At 36.2% G+C, this 22168-nt stretch overlaps 1 long non-coding RNA gene across 1 annotated transcript in view; it reads right to left on the reverse strand.

The window, feature by feature from the left end:
• Nucleotides 1-11179: 11179 nt before the first annotated feature.
• The window catches only part of LOC141423928 (uncharacterized), a 38157-nt gene continuing 27168 nt past the window's right edge, over nt 11180-22168 (reverse strand). The window contains exon 3 of the long non-coding RNA XR_012448694.1: nt 11180-11362. This is a non-coding gene — a long non-coding RNA (uncharacterized lncRNA). The remainder of the gene's footprint in view (nt 11363-22168) is intronic.

A 22168-nucleotide genomic window follows, 5' to 3' on the forward strand; every position in this document is an offset into this window, starting at 1 on the left:
TCTACAATTTCTACTTTTTCTTGAACTATATTGTACTGGATTTCTGTCACTTGCTGTTAACACTAAGAGACTAAGCAGTATGAAACTCATTCCTTCTCTTGCTTTGATCTTGAATCCACGTTCTAATAAGTAGCACTTTCTCCAGAGGCTGAGATGTCACCTGTCATCCTCATTCTTTAGCTTTCTTTACTGTGTCTAACCCCCAATGCATGATGACTGCCCAGAGGTCAGTTGCTCACAGACTGTGGCCCTGATAACTACACCGCAGATTCATTGATTGATGACCAGGTACCTGAAACTTTGGAGATCTGCTTGTTAAAGTTTCCTGACACTTTGGGAAGAAATTCTATCTTTGGTGGTATTGAGGTTTGAACTTACTGGGAAATTATTTATATTGTCACTTTCTCTCTTTCAACCTACCTGAATTTCTTCTCCTCACCACTAGCAAGGGCTATAAGTCCTTGTTACCTTGCCAGTATCTGCCTCTTTCCCAAGCAATAATTATCTTCAGATTACAGTCCTAAAACTCTGTCCTTTCTCTGTGCAGTTAACTCTTCCATACCTGTTTGCTATATGAGATGTAATATACGAGTCTTTTTAAGTATAACTTACTTCATTTGTTTAATTTGTTTTAGCATAAATTAATTGAACAGAGTTTTTATTGTGATATTTACAACTTGCATATAATATATTTTGATCAAATTCACCCCATTTATGTTACTCTTTCTTAACTGCCCTCCCTCCTCCTCCTACTTTTTAATAGTTTTTGATGGGTTTTTTATGCTATTTTCCTGCTTATATATAATGTGTTTCTATACTATTCACTCCTTATCACCCTTTCATAATATGTTTAAGTAATTTTATAAAGCCTTGACACAAGAAGAAAGTGACAAATTACCTTGAAATTATTCATAAAGTCCCACTGCCAAAGAGTTGCAATGCTAAAAGTCAGTGTCTAGTAAGCCGAAGCAAATATAAGGCTATGTAATTTGTTTTTGTTTTTTTTATTTTATTATTCATATGTGCATACAAGGCAATTGACGTCTCATGAGTAGGCACCAGAACGCATTATAAAAAGTAGTATGAATCCAAGTATGTTAAGGCTGAAGCACTCAACATTATCAACTCTAGTGATTTCCAAGCTGAGGCCAATGAGTTTAGCAAGAAAAAATCATGAGCTATTTTCCTTTTTTTTTTCTTTTTTTATGTGTGGGGATTGAGATACATTCTCTCCAAGTAGCCAGTGCTGGCCTTGAACTCATGATCCTCCTGCCTCAGCCTCCTGAGTGCTGGGGTTACAATCACATACTACCATGCCCAGCTTTCATGAGCTACTTTCAATACTAAAAAAATGGAAACATTTACACACACTAAGGCTATCTCAAGGCCTGCTTTTGCATGAAATTTTATCTCATGTGTATAGTACAGTGTAGTAAAGTAAGGTAGTACTAGTGACCTATTAGTGGTAAAAGTTTTGACTGGTTGTATGTGATAACTGGTTCAGAGTCACTAACATAATTATATGCAGAAGATCTTAAGACCCAAACTGAACACATCTGGTACATAATTGATGCTGGATTGGAAGGAATAGAAGATAATGATCAGCACAAGTCAACAAACTAATATATCTGCATATGAACTTCATGTCTGGAACACCACACTGTCATTGCCAATAAGCCTTAACTATAAATTCTTTTAAAACTGATCCAACATTATATGGAAAAACATTAATGACACAGATGAAATTTATGTATGATTTCTTAATGAATGCAATATAGTAGGGTGATAAAAATGCAAAACATTGGATTAATGAGAGAAAATTAATAGAAGAAATTGTTGGTGATGAATTGATTGAAAACCTTTGCCTACTTTAATGGCTTTTTTTTCACACATAGTGAACTGGTCATTTCAGAAAGAGGAAATGAATTGTACAGGTTTATCCCAGTAAAGGGGCACTGGAAACTACCTGTTATTCAAGGTGCTTGCCTCTTAAACATGTTACATCTTCTTTTACAACAGAGAAATGTGGTCTGTGCAGTCACACTCTAAGTATTATGACTTTCAAACTCATGTGTATCTAATTGCCTACATCATTTAAATTTCACACAGGATCTCAAACTTAACAGTCTAATAGTGAACTCAGCTCCCATTCAGTTCTTGCCCATTTTCTTCATTTTATTAATAAGCATCCCCCCTAGATTCTCAGGACAGAAATGTGAAAGTTCAGCCTAATTAATTCCTCTCCCTCAAGACTCATATTCAATCACTGATAAATCCTGACATTTTTATACCCCAAACATATTTTAATCCATTTGCTTCTCTCTGCCTTCATTCCCACCACAGTAGCTCAAGTAACTAATTCACCTGATTCAGATTCTGCAATAGTGTCACCTGATTACTACTCTTCTCTCATCCCAAGTCTGCATCAATCTACTTTTCTTTCAACAGTCAAAGTGATTTTTAAAAATGCAAATCAGGGTACAAGTTCCTGCTTGAAACTCTTTCAGTATCATCTCTTCACACAAAGATTTTACAACCTTCTCAAGATTAACATTTGGGCCAGATAATTCTTTGCTGTGGGTGCTATCCTGTGCTTTATAATTGTTTAATGGCATGCTTGTTTTCTACTCACTACAAACCAATAGTGTCCCACACACACACTCAGTAGTGAAAATGAAAAATGTCTTAGGACTGGAGAAATGTCCCATGGAGAGCAAAATTCTTCCTGGTGGAGAAGCACCATTTTACTTACATGATAAATCTAAACTTCCATATTCAAAATGTAAACTTGGATGACTTTCAGTCTTCTCATGTTCAGACATACTTTAAATGCTTCTCAAACTTTTCTCAGATGCCTTCTCACTCTACGCTTGTAGAGTAGGCTTCTCACATGAGGAGGTTAGTTCTTCTACTCCAGTAATCTCAATAACTGGTGTTGAAACACAATTTCATATTTATATCTTATATTCCACCCCCCCAAGCTCCAGAGATATGATTCCAAATTCCGGCAAGGCATCCCACTTGTGGATCTCATAAATGCCTCAAATCCACATACCTAAAACAACACTCAAGCCAGATCTGTTCCTGAATTCAAGCTACAAAGCCAAAAACTTGGATTGGTGCTGTGCTAGGATCACTGTGGTAACCAGGCAAGAATAGAAAAGTAGGATTACAAATCTCCTGGGAATACAAGCCCATGAGCACTAGAAAGTGTCTGTGACCTTCCCATGGGCATGCACTTACAGTGTGTGGTTGGTTGGCCTGATAATAATGATCAGGTATTGAATAGGCAGGAATCATGCTTAGAAATGTTGAAGTTAGCCTGGGGTGTAAAAGGTTTCCATTTCATTGCTTTAGAGAAAAACAAAATCAGGAAATGGACCTAAAAATTATACATAAAAACAAATGGTACACATTTAGTATCAAAACATAACATTATATTCCTAGTAATTGCTCCAGGAAGTTTATAACTTTACATGCTATGATGCCAAGTTCCATTCAAGTCAGACCACCCATCCTGACCTAAAGGCAGGGGAGCCTTAGGCCCATGCTGGGATAACAACATATTCCCTGCGCTCACATCATAGTATCTTTGGCCTTGGCCCCTGGGCTTTGGGGAACTGTAATGAGGAGCAGAGTGTCCTGACATAAATAAAGCAGGCTATTCCAAATGAAGCAACTCAGTAAGGCATAGTGACAATCACAGAAAGTGTCACGGGATTTCCTTAAAAATTAGCCCAAGCAGTAACATAAGTCATTCCTAGGAGAGTTGGCTGCGTGGTTTGCACTGACTTCCATAAGATTCTGTGATACAGTGGATCTATTTCATTACCATTGGAGCTGTGATGGCAAAACTCAAATCAATTTCCTTCTAAACAAAGCCTCCATTTTACTGCTTATGAAAACTGCTTAGGAGAATGACAATGCATTTTTACCAATTTCCTTTACCTTCTGTAGTTTTACAACCTTCTATAAGTAACATATAGTCAATGTTAAACACATTTAATGACTTTGGTTGTGTTTCAGAATTCTACACAGATTCACCATACATATTCTTGCAGCCTCTGCGCCATGTTAGGTTGAGGAAATTGGCTCCTAGAGAGATCAAATGACTTCTCAAGTTCACCCAGCCAATTAGTGTGAGAGAATTAGCAATTTATCTGCCCACTTGATTGGTAAACTTGCAAATGGGATATGCAATGTTGGTAGAACATACAGGTAGAGTTATCTGGGACTGGAATTTGGAAAAGTAGTAAAAGCTTAAAGTTTCTGAAGTTGGAATTATTCACATTGAAACAAGAATGGCATCCGTGTTAGTGAATCAGTTGGCCAAAGAAGGAGAGAGGAGAACTAGATTGTGAGGAACACAAATCAGATTTTAATTCCAAATAAATAATCTTACAACAAATTATGCTTAAAACCTCTTTCACTGGAATGGAGGTGAAACAGAACAGAATTTTAGGGCGAGAAAATGTTTCTATAAGTTTCATGTTTATTGAGTTTATTCAGTCACCATTTATTTGGAGCCTACTAGGACAAAGTTACATGCTGAGAATATAGAGATGATTTAAAACTCTTGACATCAAGATAATCACCACCCACTGGGAAAACAAATGAGCAATAAATTCTTAGTCCACAATAGAACTATATTTAAAGTATCAGAGAAGCACAAAAGATAATATTCAACTCTGCCTAAGGTAAAGTTCCCATTAGGATAGATTTTGAAAATAAAACTCAGTCACAATTTTTTAATGTAATGTGCAATAGTAATTTGGCAAACACCTAGTCAAACATTTTACGGCAGAATGTCAGGTAACTGCAAAGTTCCTTTAAAGGTGGCATGATAGTAGCACTGTCTCCTCTTTATTCAGTTCTTCACATTGTTTCACTCTGCTTTTCACAGAAGTGAATTCTTAGGTTATCACACGCTGGAAATTCAGCCTCTGCGCTCACTAACACTAAAGTTATTGAAATGGAAAATAAGATTGATCACTCCTATGTATAATTACTAAAGAGTGATTTTTAAGACAGAAAGAAAACACGGCATTTATCCATAACCTATGGAATACAATACTATCTAGCACAAACATATACCCAAAAAAATAAACAGACATCACCATGAAACTGAATCTAACATCTAGTCAGTCAACTGGAATTTGTGAATAATTCCTGGCTATGACCCTTTATTCTAGCTATTTTGTGCTATTATTTCTTCTTGTCTCTGCACCCAGAATATAGAGACTAGAAACAATAGGGCTCAACAGTAGGAGGAAGAAAAACTAAGGATCCATAGTGCAATGCTAAAAATACACCAGACCTGTCTGCAGTCCATCTCTGCCCCTCTCTCAGTGCTTTCTCAGCTTAATGTACCAGCTATTCCTACAAAACCCTGAGAAGCAGGTAAGTATTATTAGACTCAGTAGATATGAAAACTAAGATCTAATTAATGAGTATAAAATAAATTAGTAATTAAACCAGGTCTAAAGCTTAGGAATATTTTTTGTATCAGTCCAGAAATCTTTCCTCCATATTGGCAAACTGTTGCTGTCATAGAAGGCCAAGTACTAAATATTTTAGCCTTTTTGGGCCACATAGTCTCTGCCCAGAACTAGTAGGTTTATCAAAGATAGGTATAGAACACATAGTTAACCTGGAACTTCAAATAAGTAATGAATCATTTCTAGTGTAAGTATGTCCCACATATATTTGTTATTTATCTGAAATTCAAATTTAACTGGGCTTCCATTACTCTATCTGCCAACCCTATTTCTGCCACAATCACTCAACTCTGCCATTGTGTGCAAAAGCAGCCATGGACAATATATAAAGGAACAAATGTTGTTGTGTTTCAATAAAACTTTATTTACCAAAACAAACAGCAGTGCTATTTGGGCTGATGTTTGGGCAACGTCTACTCTACTTGTCTTTACTAAAAGGTAGCCTGGATAAAGAAAAATCAAGCTTATGTCATTGCATTTGATTCATAGATCATTTAATACCATAAACTTTGAATGTTATATCTTTCACTGACAGTGCAAATGGCTCAATTTATCGAATTTTAATAGTAAAACACTTTGGAGTTTCTTCATTCTTCACATTCTTGAGCTGACATTCAGAAGACTGGGAGGTCATACACTAGCCCATGGCAAAAGAGAGTCTGTCATTTGAAGACAGCCAATCATTTAAATGTTATTTGAAGATCTATTCTTATCATTGGTTTCTTAAAATCTTTGTGACAATAATTGTCTAGATTTTGTAGAACTAGTATTTCCCTTCCCCAATAAATTTGAGGCATAAAAAATAGTAGGAATGTAGGAAAACATAGAAAATAGATTATTTACTTTCTTGCTTTCTGAAGTGACTACATGGCTAGGATCTCACTGCTCAACCTGTGAACACTTTACTTTCTCTCTACAAAGATACTTCACAGAGATACCCAGTAGGTATTATAGCCCAACAATGGACACGTCTCTGCCCAATCACAAACTATTTTTTTCAGCTAAGATCACAGCTAAAGAATCATTCTTTCTAACACCCAAGTCATAATTGAACCTCTTCACAGCACATCAAACACAAAGCTGGCTCGAGTGAAGAACCAGAGCATACACCACACAAGGCAGACAGAGAGATACAGCATGTAGAACACTGGTGCTATTACAGTATTTTGTGGAGCAAAACTAAACTCTGTTTATAGACTGTCTTTTTTGAGGAAGTACATAAAAACTGGCTCATAGATTTCTGGAAATAGTAATCAAAGGGTCTACCAGGACAAATGCATGCCAAGAGTAGGGTGGGGCACACAAAAGACCAAGAGAATCTGAAAAAAGACAAAAATAACCAAAATAAGTGCAGCTTTCTCAGCTGAGAGGAAATTCTATGTTTATTAACAAGGGTTCCAAGGCAAATTCCTTATACCTTGTGATGTATGTGTATACTTGAGTATACTTGCATACCCAGAGTATGTGTACCTGTTTTTTATTCTCATATATGCGACTTCAAAGAAGAGATGACTGTGATAGATATGAATTCTTATTACTTTCATCTATAAGCATGTTTATATCTGGACCATCCATTTTGGGTAATGTCTTCTTAGAGGTCCTACCTTTATACAAGGGTCTCTTACAACTTCACACGTTATCTGGGTCAAGTCTTTGCTTTCTATGCCCCTTGTAGCCTATTAAAACCCAAGCTCTATGCTACAAAGCCTAGAGATGGTGCAAAACAAATGTCAATTTTAGGTTTTGCTGACTATCTCTCCTCCAGGTTATTTTTTTCATTGTCTCTAAGGATTGGAAGAATTTCTTTGCATACTTACTAATATGAGAAGACAAAAAAGCATACTTAAAAAACGTACCTTTTAATTTATTTTTACTTTAAATAAGAGACTTCAAACACGGATAAATGTATTCAGACAATATAATAGATACATGTATCAAACACCTAGATTTAAGATTTTTGTCATAATTATTTCACACTTTTATATACAGATGGACATGCACAGTGCTAATGATCCAAGGGTTATTTTGGTACCTTACACATGAACCCATAAGAAATATGTGGTGTTGTTTGAGATATGTTTACAATTTACATAAGTAATATACCCTGAGCATGCAACTAATATTTTTCAAACAAATATATCTTTTTAAGATTTGTCCAATTTGGCACATGTAGATCTAGTATAGTAATTTCAATGGCTCTATTTCATTTTCTTGTATGAATTAACCATGATTTACTTACCTAATTCTTTCTAGATAAACACAGAAGTCAATAACTAGCCCCTTCTTTCACACTCAATATTATAAATGATGCTGCACTGAATATCATTGTTCAAGTCTTCTAGTTTTTGTGTATGAGGTAAGTGCAGAGATACATATGTAAAAGTACTGCCAGGTATGATAAAAGTGTCTTTAGTGACAATTACTAAATTGCACTCCAGACTGTTTCTAGTAATTGCATTCCTGTCCTTAAAGTGTTTGAGTTCCTGTTTGTCATATATCACCAACAACACTTGGAGTTTTCATATATTTTCATTTTTTCCAAATTGATTAAGAAGGAATGTAATCCTGTAGCTTTCGTTTGCATCTATCTGTTTTGCATCAATCTGTGAGCTTGAGCAACTCTTCAAATGTTATTTGGGTATTTTGATTTATGCCTTCATGAATCACATGATTTTTGCATTTGCTCATTTTTCCCTTAGTTGACTACCTTTTCCACCATGATTTTAAAGTTTCTTTACACACCCTGAAAATTGACTCTTCATCAGTTATATGTTTTCCACACACATTCTCCCAACTCTGTGTAGCATTTTGACTTGGGTGTGGTAGCTACTATTTACTCCGTGATATCAACTGTCATTCAGAAAGTTATAACTTGAATCAAGTTTATCAGTATTATCTATCATGATTTAATTTGCTATAACTTCTAATAAAAATTTGTCTGTGCAATCTTCAGACTTCAACCACCTGATTCCTATTGTCATGCCTTTGCATATGTTCTTCCTTCTGCCTAAAATCCCTTTCCTATAATTCTCCATAGACCCATATTTGACTCATTCTCTCAAATCCATCTCCAAAAATCCTTCCCTGATTGTCCTATGAAGTGTTCACTCTCTTCTCTGAATTCCTCTGACATTTAATCTGTATTTTTCTTTCTTTTCCTTTCATTTTTTTCCCAAACAACTGAGGTATAAGATGTCTGAGGGAAAGATTAGAATTGCTAGTACAGTATCTTCTATATAGAACTTACTTTACAAATTTTAATTTAAGCTTAGTACTAAAATATTTCTATCATTACATTTTTGTTATGTAGTCATAATAAACTCATCAGGTTATGCATGTAGTGGACACTCTTTTCTCCTAAATCGTTTTTCATTTTCCCTTTCTCTTTTTAAATATGTCTGGTTCAAGTATGTAATAAAGCTCTAGTCAGCTCATGATACCAGAGGAGCTGGCTCTTTTCCCAGCTTCAAAGAAATCTAAGTATTGCAAACCAACCAATGTATGCTTTTTCTGATCATTGATGTTGGTCCAAGAATGGAAATAAGACCAAGTTGGTTCAATCAAACAGAAGGGAAAATTATTCCATATTGGTGGATAGTTCTCTCTCTCTCTCTCTCTCTCTCTCTCTCTCTCTCTCTCTCTCTCAGACACACACACACACACACACACACACACACACACACACACACACCACAAGAACATTGAAACCTACATAAATTGCTATCTATTGCTGCATAACAAATTATCCTAAAACTTGGTGGGCTAAAACAAGAGATATTTGTCATCTCTTGGACATTCTGAGTCATAAATTGAGTAAAGCATAGTATGGATGGTTTATCTCTTCTCTGTAATGACTGGGGCCTCAACTGGAAGATCCTAAGACTGGGAGTTGGACTCCACTGAAGGCTCATTTGCTTTAGTTGCTGATAATAGCTAGCAGCTAAAACTTAGCTTGTCAGTTGGAATACCTGCATGTGGCTTATCCATGCAGCCTGGGTTGGTTTTTCTCATCTACATGGTGGCTGAGTTCCAAAGGCAAACATTCAAAAGTAGCCATCTCTCATCAAAGATAAAGGACAGACCAAAAATCAAATGGACTCCAATAAAAGAAGTGCAGAATGATGGTAATAATTTGGTCTTGATCACTTACGGCTAACCTGTGAAACAAATCTTAATGCCTATTCTACTACTTCACTGTCTATATGGGATAATATATTTAAAACAATTTGAGTTTGGTTTTCTGTTATCTACCTTCAAAACTACCTTAAGTAATTACACTGCATTCCAACTATCAATAACAGACTAGCAGCCGAGGTCATTAGGAATGGGGACTATAAATCGCACCACATATGATATTATAGGAAAATTGAATATGCTCACTACAATCAGCTGTCCGAGGGCACTCAATTTTGTTTATGTCTTTACATCTGATATCCGCAACAAGCAAAGTGCTGGTTAAATTTTCTATGCTTCTGTCACTGTGCCTTACATCCTAAAACAAGTTGGTCCTGTCGTACCCCAAAGCCTAGTTACTTTGCTATTTTGTTGATGATGTCCTATCTGGATCCTGAATCTGTTCATTATTCAATTAACCTGGTTGGTAGTAAGAAAACATTACACCCCCCCCCTTTTATGGTCTCTGCTACTATTTAGATTTTCAGCCCAGGTTATCACTAAAAATCTGCAAACAGACTTCAATGCCGAGCACTTTCATCATTATTTGCAGTGTCCAGGCATCTTCAAAGATGAGGAATTTGTGCAAACCATCTGGATAGATCCTAAAATTTTATATGCCTAGCTTTTCCAAGTAATAATTTTAGGGAAAGTGGGATGTTGTCTATAAGTTGAAATGAGCAAAGAGCTAAAAATATTAATATTTTTATGTTTCTTGATATCCATATAAATTTGAAATGGCACTTCTGTTTAAAAGGTAATTTTGTAGATGATCAGAGCATTATATTCACAGATGATGTTTCAGTACTTTTATTGCAGACCTGTGAGTCAGCATCCACTATATTGCAGAGAATACAAATTCATAAACCCAATCCCTAGGGTTTAAAGAAACAAATGACTTAAAGAAAGTTGAAAGTCCTCAACATGACTCAGAAATTGTCAGAATAAAAATCTTTTGCTTTTTATCAACTTTATTATTATAGCATAGTGATTCTTAATAACATTTTGTATTTTACCTTTTTAAAAACAGGGAAAATGCACAATGCCTAATACATAATTGACTTATTAGTAATGAGCAATCAAATCTGAAAACAAAAGTCCAGATCAACCTTATTAAAGGAAGATGGGGAAGAAAAACTATCAAGAAACATCTTACATTTCTTATAACCAAATAAAGGTGACCTAGAGATTAAATGTTATTGAAGAACTCTGAAAAAAAAGGAAAAATATATTGGAAAACTACTTGCATCTGGGAAATATGAAACCTAATGGTCCCAGTCATCTAGGCATTGGGGTTCATAATTCAAAAAGTCAATAAGAAAAGAAATGAGTAGTTAATAAACATTCTTGAAATAAAAAAGAACAGAGTTTCAAAAGAAACAGTTAAAGAAGAAAAATGTTTTAGGGACAGCATGTTCTTCACAAAACAATCTGGAAAGAATAAGAGTTCCAATGATGTATAGAAGTTTGTTTTCTCTGAAATATTCTTTCTTTTTCTCTCCAAAGCAGGTCCCCTACTTAGAACTTGGTTGACTATTACTGTAGAAGATGTTATTTGATAGCACAATAAGTAGTTATATAAGATATTTATTTTTACATTTTGGCAACTTCTCTTCCCCTTTCTTCTTGAAAATGTCTTTCATTCATTTCCCCTTCCTGCTTTCTCCATCCTCCAGAAAGAAGAAATGTAACTAGAAAAAATAAACAAGTAAGCATTCTGAATAAAGTATATAATTCTTCGTAAGAATAAAATAGAACAAAATATAAATGGCTGAAACTTTGACAACTTCCCCCCCAAAAAAATAGTCTACTGAGAGGTGCTATGAAGGAAAACAAGAAAATGGCAGCTTTTGCGTTGATTGTTCACAAAATAACTCTGGATTTTTGATAAGGCTTTAAGATTGTTACCTGTTTATTCTCTCTTGATTGACATGTTCACAAGCAAATTGTTTTTGTTTTGCTATTGTGTGTTTCTCTCATGCATTTTTCATGCTGAACAGTTTAGTAGAAAAGAGAAAGGCGTTAAGAAATAAGTCATCAGCAGAAAGATGGGGCTTTTTACTGCAGAATTATTCTAGACTTCATTCAACTGTAAATCAGTAGCTTGACAAATCTTGCCCACATTAGATACCCACCTCACACTCCTCCAAACCCCTCCCAGCAAGGGGCCCTTGTCTGGCATACACATCTGTGTCCCCTTTTCTTTCTTGCTTGGAGGTCTTGCTTTCTACTATACCCTAACTCAGAAGACTACCCTTCAAACCCTTATTAAGCTCCACCCTATAGTTACTTCAAGACAAAAAACAAAACATCTGTCTCACGGAGCCTTTTCCTACTAATTCCACCTCATAAAGTAGACTTCCCTTCCTCTAAATAATATTATGTCTACAGTACACTTGGCATAGTGGCTGACTTAAAAAAATTAACTTTCAGCCCAGAGCCTGGCTCACACCTATAATCCTAGATACTTGGGAGGCAGAAATTAGGAAAATCACTGTTAAAAGCCAGCTGAGGCAAATAGTTTGTGAGACCTTATCCAGAAAACACCCAATACAAAAAAAAAAAAAAAAAACAACTGGCAGAGTGGTTCAACTGGTAGAGCACCTGTCTAGCAAGTGTGAGACCCCCAAGTTCAAGTGCTGGTACCACCAAGGGGAAAAAAAAAAATCTTGATTGCCAACTAATGAACTTTTAGGAAATGAGTAGATCCTAAAGTTCTGACCTAATCAATGGATTAATTCATTGATAGATTCATAATTTGATGACATTATTGGCATCTAGTAGAAAGTAGGAAGTGGCACCTAGTTAGAGGAAATAGGTCACTGGGGGAATGCCTTAGGCCCCCCTGTTTCCCTGCCCTGCCTTGTTTCTTTGCTCTGCTTCCTGGCTGTCACCAAGCTAACTTCTTTCCTCCTCCATGTGTTCCTGCACCATGATGTTCTGCCTCACCACATGCCCACAACAATGGAGCAAACAGGCCATGAACCATAACCTCTGAAACTGTGAACAAAACAAACCTTTATTCTTTAAGTTGTTTTGGTCAGATATTTTGTCACAGTGACAAGAAACCGATGAACATAGCTTTTACTATTGTAACTTTGAATTCCCTCTGCTGTTACATTGGCAACTTTACTATCTAACCTAAAATATCATAAAGATCACCCGCAAATTGAATACTTCAAGCATCCGATTTTATCCTTATTTTTACAGTTCCTATATTCTACCACTAAGTAAATGTAGTATGTTCTAGTAATACTTGATAAATTGAGATATATATTTATGATTTCTTATAAATTTGTGAAACCAATTCTATCAATAAGATATCCAAATTGTTCATTTATATTCCAAATTCATATTAGTACAAAGTACATACCAATTACAAAAATGTACTTAGTTTTGCTGAAGACTAGGGAAAGTCAGGGAGAGGTAAAGTTAAATTCTTTGAGGATTTCCACCCACCCTACATCCCGCACTTAATCAGTGAAATGTTTCGTGCTGCTGTCTTCCCACAGTGAATGATGTTCCTAAGTTGATTTTCCATCTAAATGAAAAATCATCTCTGTTTTCCACTGAGTACCTTTGTTTGCCTAAAGATCTAATGATTTCTGATGCAGTTAACTTTCATTCTTTGATTTTTCTTCAAATTTCAAAACCCTAATCAAGTTTCTAAGTTGATTTGTTGATGAGGTTACTACATATTTTAAGAGACATTTTCATGAGACTTTATTTCTTTTAAAAGGTTACAAAATAATTTTTATCTCTCTCGAGTTCTATTTTCGTGAAGGAAGGTGAGCACCCTCTTGGTTTGCTCTCTATTACCTAGATGCTGATGAAGAAACCATACTTTCAAAGTAAGTCTGAAAAATGTCTGGACTCATCAGCAAATGACAAGGATGATAAATGAAATTACAGTCATCTGTGAAGCTATTCTATCTTTGGTGACTTCCTCAAAACTTCAGAATGGTTTGGATATGGTTCATTTATCAATAAAGTGTTTAGTAGAAGCGTGAAATATCACTTGTTAGACCTTCACCAAGTGTGAGAATTGTCTTCCTGTACATCCACTCTCATCCGTCTGTTATATTCTCTGCTCTTTCCACTACTTTTTAAGTCAACAATATTCCAATCAAAGGAATTGAGTAACACAAGTTCAATTTTGTTTATGAATTTTTCCAAAGAACAGTATCATCTCTCAGAAAAATAAACAAATGCATAGATATAAATAAACCCAAATCACAATTACAAAAAATACACAACAACTTACAATAAAGTTAAATATTGCTAAGGCTATTCATCCATATTGAACATATTGAAAACACACACATACACACACACACACACATACACACACATGCATATACACACTACAGAAATCCCAGAGAACCTAAAGAATCCTCTCTTGGCAAGGAGGAGTATGAGATACTTACAGAGAAATTGCCAAGGGCTCTGGAGTGTTTGAGGTCCAGTGTGACCCTGAAAACAAAGACCTGGACAAATACCATGAGGTTATAGCATCACCAGAGGGGAGGTGGTTGTCAGCACCAAAAAAGGCAAAGAGGACACCTCAAGTGTGGCATATGGCCTGCTAAATCAAACTCCCATGCCTTACTTCTAAAAGAGAATCAAATTAAGACCATAATGTATCTGTCCTATCTTCTGCTCCCCCATCAATATCCCATCATATAGAAATTTGCTCTCCATAGCCCAGTAGGGGGAGAAACCCTTTTAAGTTACCCCTGTAGAAGGAATCAAACCATCCTTCTCCTCCCCAAGTGTTCAGTATCTCCCTGTAAAAAATTAGTGTCCCTTCTTCTCTCATATGGATGGACTGCTGCTATACAAGAATTGATTTGTTCTACTTCCTATCATTTGTGACATCATGTGATCAGAACCAAACATAATCCTAGAGCTTCTGACCTCTTATGATCTGAAGAGTTATGAAATCTTTCCAAATTACTTTTGAAGAAAAAAGGAGGATGAATCAGTTAATCTGTGTAGTCAAAAATCAATCCTTGCAGTACAGTATGGTGGGCAGACACGTGTGGTCCCAGTACTTGGGAGGCAGAGGCAGAAGGATTCAGAGTTCCAGGCCAGCCTAGGCTGTATAGCAAGATCTTATCTCAAAAAACAAACACACGAATAAATAAATAAATATAAAGTCAACCCTTCCTTCCTTCCTCCCTCTACCCCCTTCCATCCTTTCTTTCTTCCCCCTTTCTCCACTTCCTCCTACCTCCCTTCTTTCCTTCCCATCCCTTCCCTTTTTTCTTTTCTTTTTTAATCCCTTTTGAATTACAGGAAGTTCAGTCTATAATTGTGGATGTGCTATTTTACAATCATTCCCTTCACAGAATGCAGTTAGTGAATTGTGTCAGCTAAAACAGAATAATTAACTTGAGCAACAGAATTGTTGGGTTCAGAATGAGAAAATAAATGAAAATTTTGCAAAAACATAAGTAGAGAGGTTGCCTTCTTTAAAGGAATGTGCTAGATTAAGTAATGCCCCTTTTACCTTTCCTCTATGCTCTCTACTTCACTCAGCTTCCCCCTCCAGCCTATGGACCAAAGACCTCTTAAACAACGCTGTTACCTGATACATTTCAGTAGTTTCTTCTAACTGCAGAGCAAAATGTCAAGCTGGGAGACATTTTAAGACAAGTATGCTTGCCTTTAAAAGACTTCTCAGTCTCCTAATTTATAAAATGGGTAAAGTATCATCTTGTCTGTTTTTTGTGAGGTGGCAAAGATACGGAACATAAAACATATTTAATAAATGAGGGCAGCATTCGATAGACAGGAGTAATTACTATTTTTTATTATGATGATGTCCTGAGAATATTTGTTGTACATAAAACTGGGCCTAATCTGAAGTGTAGCAATGAAAAATTAAGGCATTTTTCACATGTGACAGTGGAAACCCTTGTCAGTATTTAACCCTTCATCTACAGCCTGTTGCAGCAGCAGTGCCAACTGCAGGAGTGTGTCTAAGAAGCATGAGCGCTGCTCTGGCCCCAGTGCTATTGTTACAACATGATGCTCCTCATACTGATTTGCAAGATACCAGTAAGGCAGCCCATGGTTCTAAAACCAATTTCTTAGAAACCTAAAACTAAAAAAAAAAAAAGTCTTCCACCTTCTTTCCTCTTGCCTTACTTAGAAGTCTCTTTCTGTGAATCCTAACTCCAATGCACTGTGGTATGAGAGCAGAAGAAAAGAGAACTTAGTAGGAGAAATCAAATAAGCTGTTAAATTTTCAACTATCATTTTTCATGGTTTATAGTACAGATGAGGGGGTTTTTTTGGGGGGGTGTGTTTTAAGACAGGGTTTCACTGTAAGTCCAGGCTTGTGTCAAACTCAGGATCCTCCTACTCTGCCTCCCCAGTGCTGCGATCACAGGCTTGCACTACCACGCCCAGATACAGATGAGTTTTAGGGGGTTTATTGTTGTTATTTGGGTTGGTTGTTTTTTTCCTTTTGGCCCTGACATTTTGTTTTACGGAGTATGCTACATCTGAAAAATCTCTACATATGGAAAGGCTATTTTTCATCCTTGGAAAAGTAAACTGAAGAATTTTGACCGATACAACTTCATTTCAGTAGAAACACTAAGGTAGAAAAGCGAAAGCCTTGGTATGGAAACCCGAGTCCCTCTCACCATTTACAACTACATGGCCCTAGGCTGCTACTAGATGTATAGGCCTGCCAGCCATACACCATCCAGAGGAAAAACGTCCACCCGCAGCCCCTATGGAATGACTCACCACATTTGTACCACGTGACCCAAGACTTACACTCAGCCCAAATCAGTTGAATTAGCAGTGTGTTCCTTTAAAATTAGAGCAATCAATCCTTAAGACTGGCCTGATGGGAAAAGATGACCTCTGCTAATCAAATTCCAGAATTCGGTGCTGGAGGAAAACACAGTGAACACATAGGACATAGAGACAGAAGTCAAAAGGGACATCAAAACAGGTCACATGGCAGAGGGAAGCCACAGAGATCACAGGAAGGGGGAGTCATATGTAAGCTGATGTTCTTAAAGATCAGAAATGGTGAGAAAGAGTAAAGAGGAAACATGCAAAGAGAGAGAGCAACTAAGACTCACTCCATCTTTATCTAGCTTCTCGCTTACTCTGCCCACCAGTAAACATCCAGGTAAATGCCCTGGCTCCGTCCACCCAAATCATTTCCGATGCTCTGTCCATAATTCCCAACTACCCTGCTTTGTCATGGCTTTGGAACTCAGTTGAGAGCCACCTACTACCACATCCCAGGCTCTGTGGGATGCTCGCCTTTCCAGGAAAAGGTCAAATGACTAGGTGAATGTGAGATTGGATTTTAAATGATGGAAAGCAAGAGAAAGAATGCCTGAGGGCAGAGCCAGTGCAAACTTTATAGGCGAATGCAATTTTGGCATTGTCTTGAGTTTTGAAAAGCATTTGCATTTTATATAGATGTAGTTACAGATACATATCCTAAGTGTCCTTGCTAGCCCTTTCCAGGCTGAATCATCTCACTGCTTAAATTTTGCCTCTAAATCTACTTCTAATTCCAATTTTGATCACTCTCCAAGTTCATTTCCTGACCTTGATATCTGAGAGCAATGAGCTGATTTTTTTTTTTTGCTTCATACTAGGCTTTTCAATGATAAAATGGATAGCGAAATATCAGATTGCTAATAGGTGTGATACCCCATGATAGATACTAACAGGTTAAAAAGTACTAATCATTAATGTGATCATTGGAAAGGGAGAAAGCAGAAAAGAAGACTTTTGAAAAATTTTAGTCATTTTTCAAGGATCTGTTTCCTAAAGAAGTTTCTTATTGGACTAATTCTTCTAATTAGAAAGAAAACTAAATATTTTTAGGATAGAGTTTTACAATAGGCTTTATTTTTTAAGTTCATAGCAAAATCGATAGGAAGATAGAGATTTTCCACGTGTGTTTTGTCCCTACACATGCATGCTGCCCCACTATTAACATCCTGCATCAGAATGGTCCATACATGTTACAACTGATGAACCTATGTGAGTACATAATCGCCTGAAGTGAACAGTTGTTATTATGGACCACTCTTGGTGTTGTATGTTGTATGGGTCTGATCAAATGTGTAATGACCTATAGCCACCCTCATATTACCCTTACGCCAAAATCCTCTGTATTCTGCCAATTCATCTTTCCTGCCCACCTGCCCTCACCCCCACCCCAGCAAACCCTGATCTTTTTACTGTCTCTACTTTTTTCCTCTTCTGGAATGTCGCATAGTTGAAATTATATGATATGTGCCCTTTTCACACTATGTTCTTCTACTTAGTAATATGCGTTTGAAATTCTTCGGCTCCCTTTCAAGGATTGATAACTCATTTCATTTTATTGCTGAATAAAATTACATTGCCTAAATTTATCAGAGTTTATTTATTCATTCACCTACTGAAGGATATCTTGGTAACTTCCAAGTTTTGGCAAATACAAATAAAGCTGCTATAAATATCCACATGCAGGCATTTGTGTGAATATAAGTTTTCCATTTCTTTAGGTAAACACCAAAGAGCACAATTACTGCATTATATGGTAAGGAGAATATGTACTTTTGTAAGAAACATCCAAACTATCTGACAAAGTATCTATTATCATTTGCATTTCCACAAGCAATGAGTGAGAGTTCTCATTGTTCCACATTCTCACCAGCATTTGACATTGTCATTGGGGGTATCTTGTTGTCTTAATTTGCGTGTTTACATGTGTGTATCTTCTTTGATGAGTTGTCTGTTAAGGTCTTTGACACTTTTTTAATTGGGTTATTTGTTTTATATTGTTGGGATTTTCGAGCTGTTTATACATTTGCGTAATAATCCTTTATCAGATCTGTCTTTTGGAAATATTTTTCCCCGTCTATGGCTTATCTTCTCATTCTTTTGGAAGTCTTTCATAAGGCAGAAGTTTTGAACTTCCTATTTTATTGGCAGTATTGGGGTTTGAACTCAGGGCCTCACATTTGTTAGACAGGCACTCTGCCACTTGCCCCCCAACCTTAGAAGTTTTTAACTTAATAAAATCCAGCTTATCAATTCTACCTTTCATGTCTCAGACCTTTCATGTTGTATCTAAAAAGTCATCAGCATATTCAATAATATCTAGGCTTTTCTCCAACATTAACTTCTAGGACTTGTATAGCATTTTGTTTCATGCTCAGGTATATTGTGTTAATGTTTTTGAGAAAAATTTAAGATCTTAGTCTAAATTTGGGGGGAGGTGTGTTTGTGCACCAGCATGAATGTGGATGTCAAGCTGTTTCAACACCGTTCATTGAGGTGAACACCATTGCTCTATCCCATTGCCTTTGCTCCCTGATCAAGGATTAACTGACTTCATTTAATGCTCCATTTCTAGATTCTCTGTTCTGTCTCATTGACCTATTGGGTATTCTTTCACCAGTTCCACACTGCCTTGATTACCACAGCTTTACACAGAGATTTGAAGTCCATATTAGTCCTTCAGCTGTGTTCTCTTCAATGTTGTGTTGGCTAGTCTGGATTTTCTGCCTCTGCGTATAAATTTGGGAATAAGCTAGCCAACATTCACAAAATAAGTTGCTGAAATGTATGTGTGCTTCTCCGTTTTAAAAAATTCATTTTAAGTGACACATAAAATTGCACATATTTATAGGGTACTATGTGATGTTTTGTTGTGTGTATACACTGTTTAATGTTCAAATTCAGGGTACGCATATCTGTCTCCTCAAACGTTTATCATTTCCTTGTGGCAGAAACACTCAAAATCTTTTCTAATAGCTTTTTGAAACATATGGTACATTGTTCTTATCTATATTTACCCTACTGTACAAAGGAAAACCAGATTTCTCTTATCTAACTATAATTTCATACCCATTGATCAACCTTTCCCTATCCCTTCCTTCCCTGCTTCACACTCCCTAGCCTCTTGTAAGCATCATTCATTCTACACTAAACTTCTCTATGATCTACTGTTTTAAATTCTACATATGACTGACAGCATGTGGAACTTATCTTTCTGTACCTGGCTTATTTCACTTAACACAATGACCTCTACCTTCATTGGTGTTTTCACAAATGACAGGATTTCATCCTTCTAATGGCTGAATAGTATTCCATTTTATATATATATAGTATATATATATTATACATATATGTACATAATATATAATATACACTACATAAGTCTCCATCATTTGCTTTTAATTTTTTATGGGTTTCTTTTAGAAACAGGACTTTGGTCCTGTTTTTTATCTCTGTATCTTAATTGTTTCATTTAGTCCATCAATGCTCAAATTAGATATAATCTTTTTTTTAATAAGCAAAGTTTTCTCTGCCTTCATTCAGGAGGGATTTTTTTCCTTCATATTTGATTTTCTAAAGGTTAAACATGATATGAATACTGAAGTGATATTTGTTTTTGTTTTAGCTATTGTTTCTATTGACTTTTATTATGTTTTTAAATTTATTTTTACTAGCATACATTAATTGTACAAAGGGATTTCATTGGGTTATTTGCATACATGCATATAATATACCTTTTGTTTGAATTTTTGGCATTTATTCTCTTTGGTGGTTTCTGAGCTTCCTGAATATGTTGTCTGTGAGGTTTAGCTATTTTTCAATTTGAGTTTTTTAGTTTGGGGAAAATTGTCAGCCATTATTGCTTTGTATGTTTCTTCTATTCCTTTCATTTTTTCTCCTTCTGGTATTTCTATTATGTATATGTTACAACTTTTGAAGTATAACAGTTCTTAGATATTGTTTGTTCTCAATCTTTTTTTTGTTTTTGTTTTTCAGTTAAGAAGATTCTATTGAGATATCCTCAAGCTCAGAAAATTTTTTCCTTCAGCTATGCCTATATGCTAATAAACCCATTGAAAGCATTCTTTATCTCTGTTACAGTGTTTTCTTTTGGTCTTTTATCTCTAGCATTTGTTTTGGCTCTTCCTTAGGATTTTCATCTTTCTGTTGCATTGCCTATCTGCTCCTGAATGCTGCCTCCTTTTGACAATACAGTACTAGCACATTAACTACTGTTGTTTAAATTTCTAGTCTGATGATTCTAATATTCTTGCCATACCTGGTTCTGACACCTATTCTGTCGCTTTATATTTTGGGGGTCTTATTGTTGCTGTTGTTTTGGGGTTTATTTGATTGGTTGATTTTTGTTGTCATTGTTGTGTTGTTTGATTTTTAGAATGCCTTGTCATCTTTTTTCACTGCTGGGGATCAAACCAAGGGCTTTGTGTGTATTAAGCAAGTGCTGTACATTCCAGCCTTTGGTTTCTTGGCGTAGTCTCAGGCTGGCCTTTTATTCCCAACCTGGTGCCTCCACCTCTAAAGTACTGGGATTACAGGTGTGCACCACCACATCCAGTTACTCATGGTTTTCTTAATAGCCATATATGATGTACTAAGAAAAGGAAAGTTCTATAAATAGTGGTAAGGTATGGGAAGGGAAGCATTCTATGGTTTAGTAATTGCGTGTCAGTCTTTTTATGAGCTTATATATCTCTGGGCTATTAACTACACGAGTATTCCCCAGTCTTCTCACACTAGGTAGGAGCAAGATGGCTAGAACTGGGTGGAGTTGGATGTTTTCCTTCCCTCCAGATCATTTCTGCTCTGATAGAACTCAATCAGGTTAAGTTCTAGTAAATACTTTCTCCTGAGGGAAGAGCTTGTTAAGAAAAACAGAGTGCTTTGACATATTTCCAAATTGCTTTCCCCCACTTCCCACCCCCAAACTTCTGCTATTGGAAGCACAGGACATTTTTTTCTCTAACTTCCTATAACTGGGTCCCCCCAGAGTTTTTGGCACTCAGAGTTGTCTAAACTGAGCCTCTAGCAATTTCTCAATTACAGTCCTAGTTTTCCTATGTCAGCACTGGCTCTTAAGGTAATTTCCCATCATGAGTCTCTGCTCAGATAAACTATAATCCCCAGGTCTCTCTTTCTAGTCTCAGGGCAGTAATTTTTTTCCTGTCTCCTGACCTCCCTCACAGAGCCAAGAAGTGTTGGTTTGTCAGTCTGTCTGGCATTCACTTGTTAGGACAAAGTGGTGACTTCCAACCTGCTTACATATGGAACCAGAAAAGGAAGTCTAACACTGAGGGTATTTAATTATATTTCCAGAATATGTTAAGTACAAAGTACATTGTACTCACCCAGAAAAAAAATATATATAAAAGAGGCCTTGAAATGAGTCTCTAGGGACCTAAGATATGGTATTACTAGCTATAAAATCTTATAAATATGGTCTGACCCTCCTTCATAAATACTCAATGCACAACAATCTTGGTTGGGTTCAAAGGAAAGGAGTATTGGTACTTGTTGTTTTGGATTTTTAGATCAGGAAACTCAATTTTAATGGATAGTTAAAAGGATTAATTAGCTGTGCAAAGATGTTAACTTCTTCAAAGCATTCAGACAAATCAACAAAAGTGATTAAACCCAATGAACATGAAACCATGCTGAAAGAG

The sequence above is a fragment of the Castor canadensis genome, chromosome 6, assembly GCF_047511655.1.
Source record: "Castor canadensis chromosome 6, mCasCan1.hap1v2, whole genome shotgun sequence".
In the NCBI taxonomy this organism is placed as follows: Eukaryota; Metazoa; Chordata; class Mammalia; order Rodentia; family Castoridae; genus Castor; species Castor canadensis.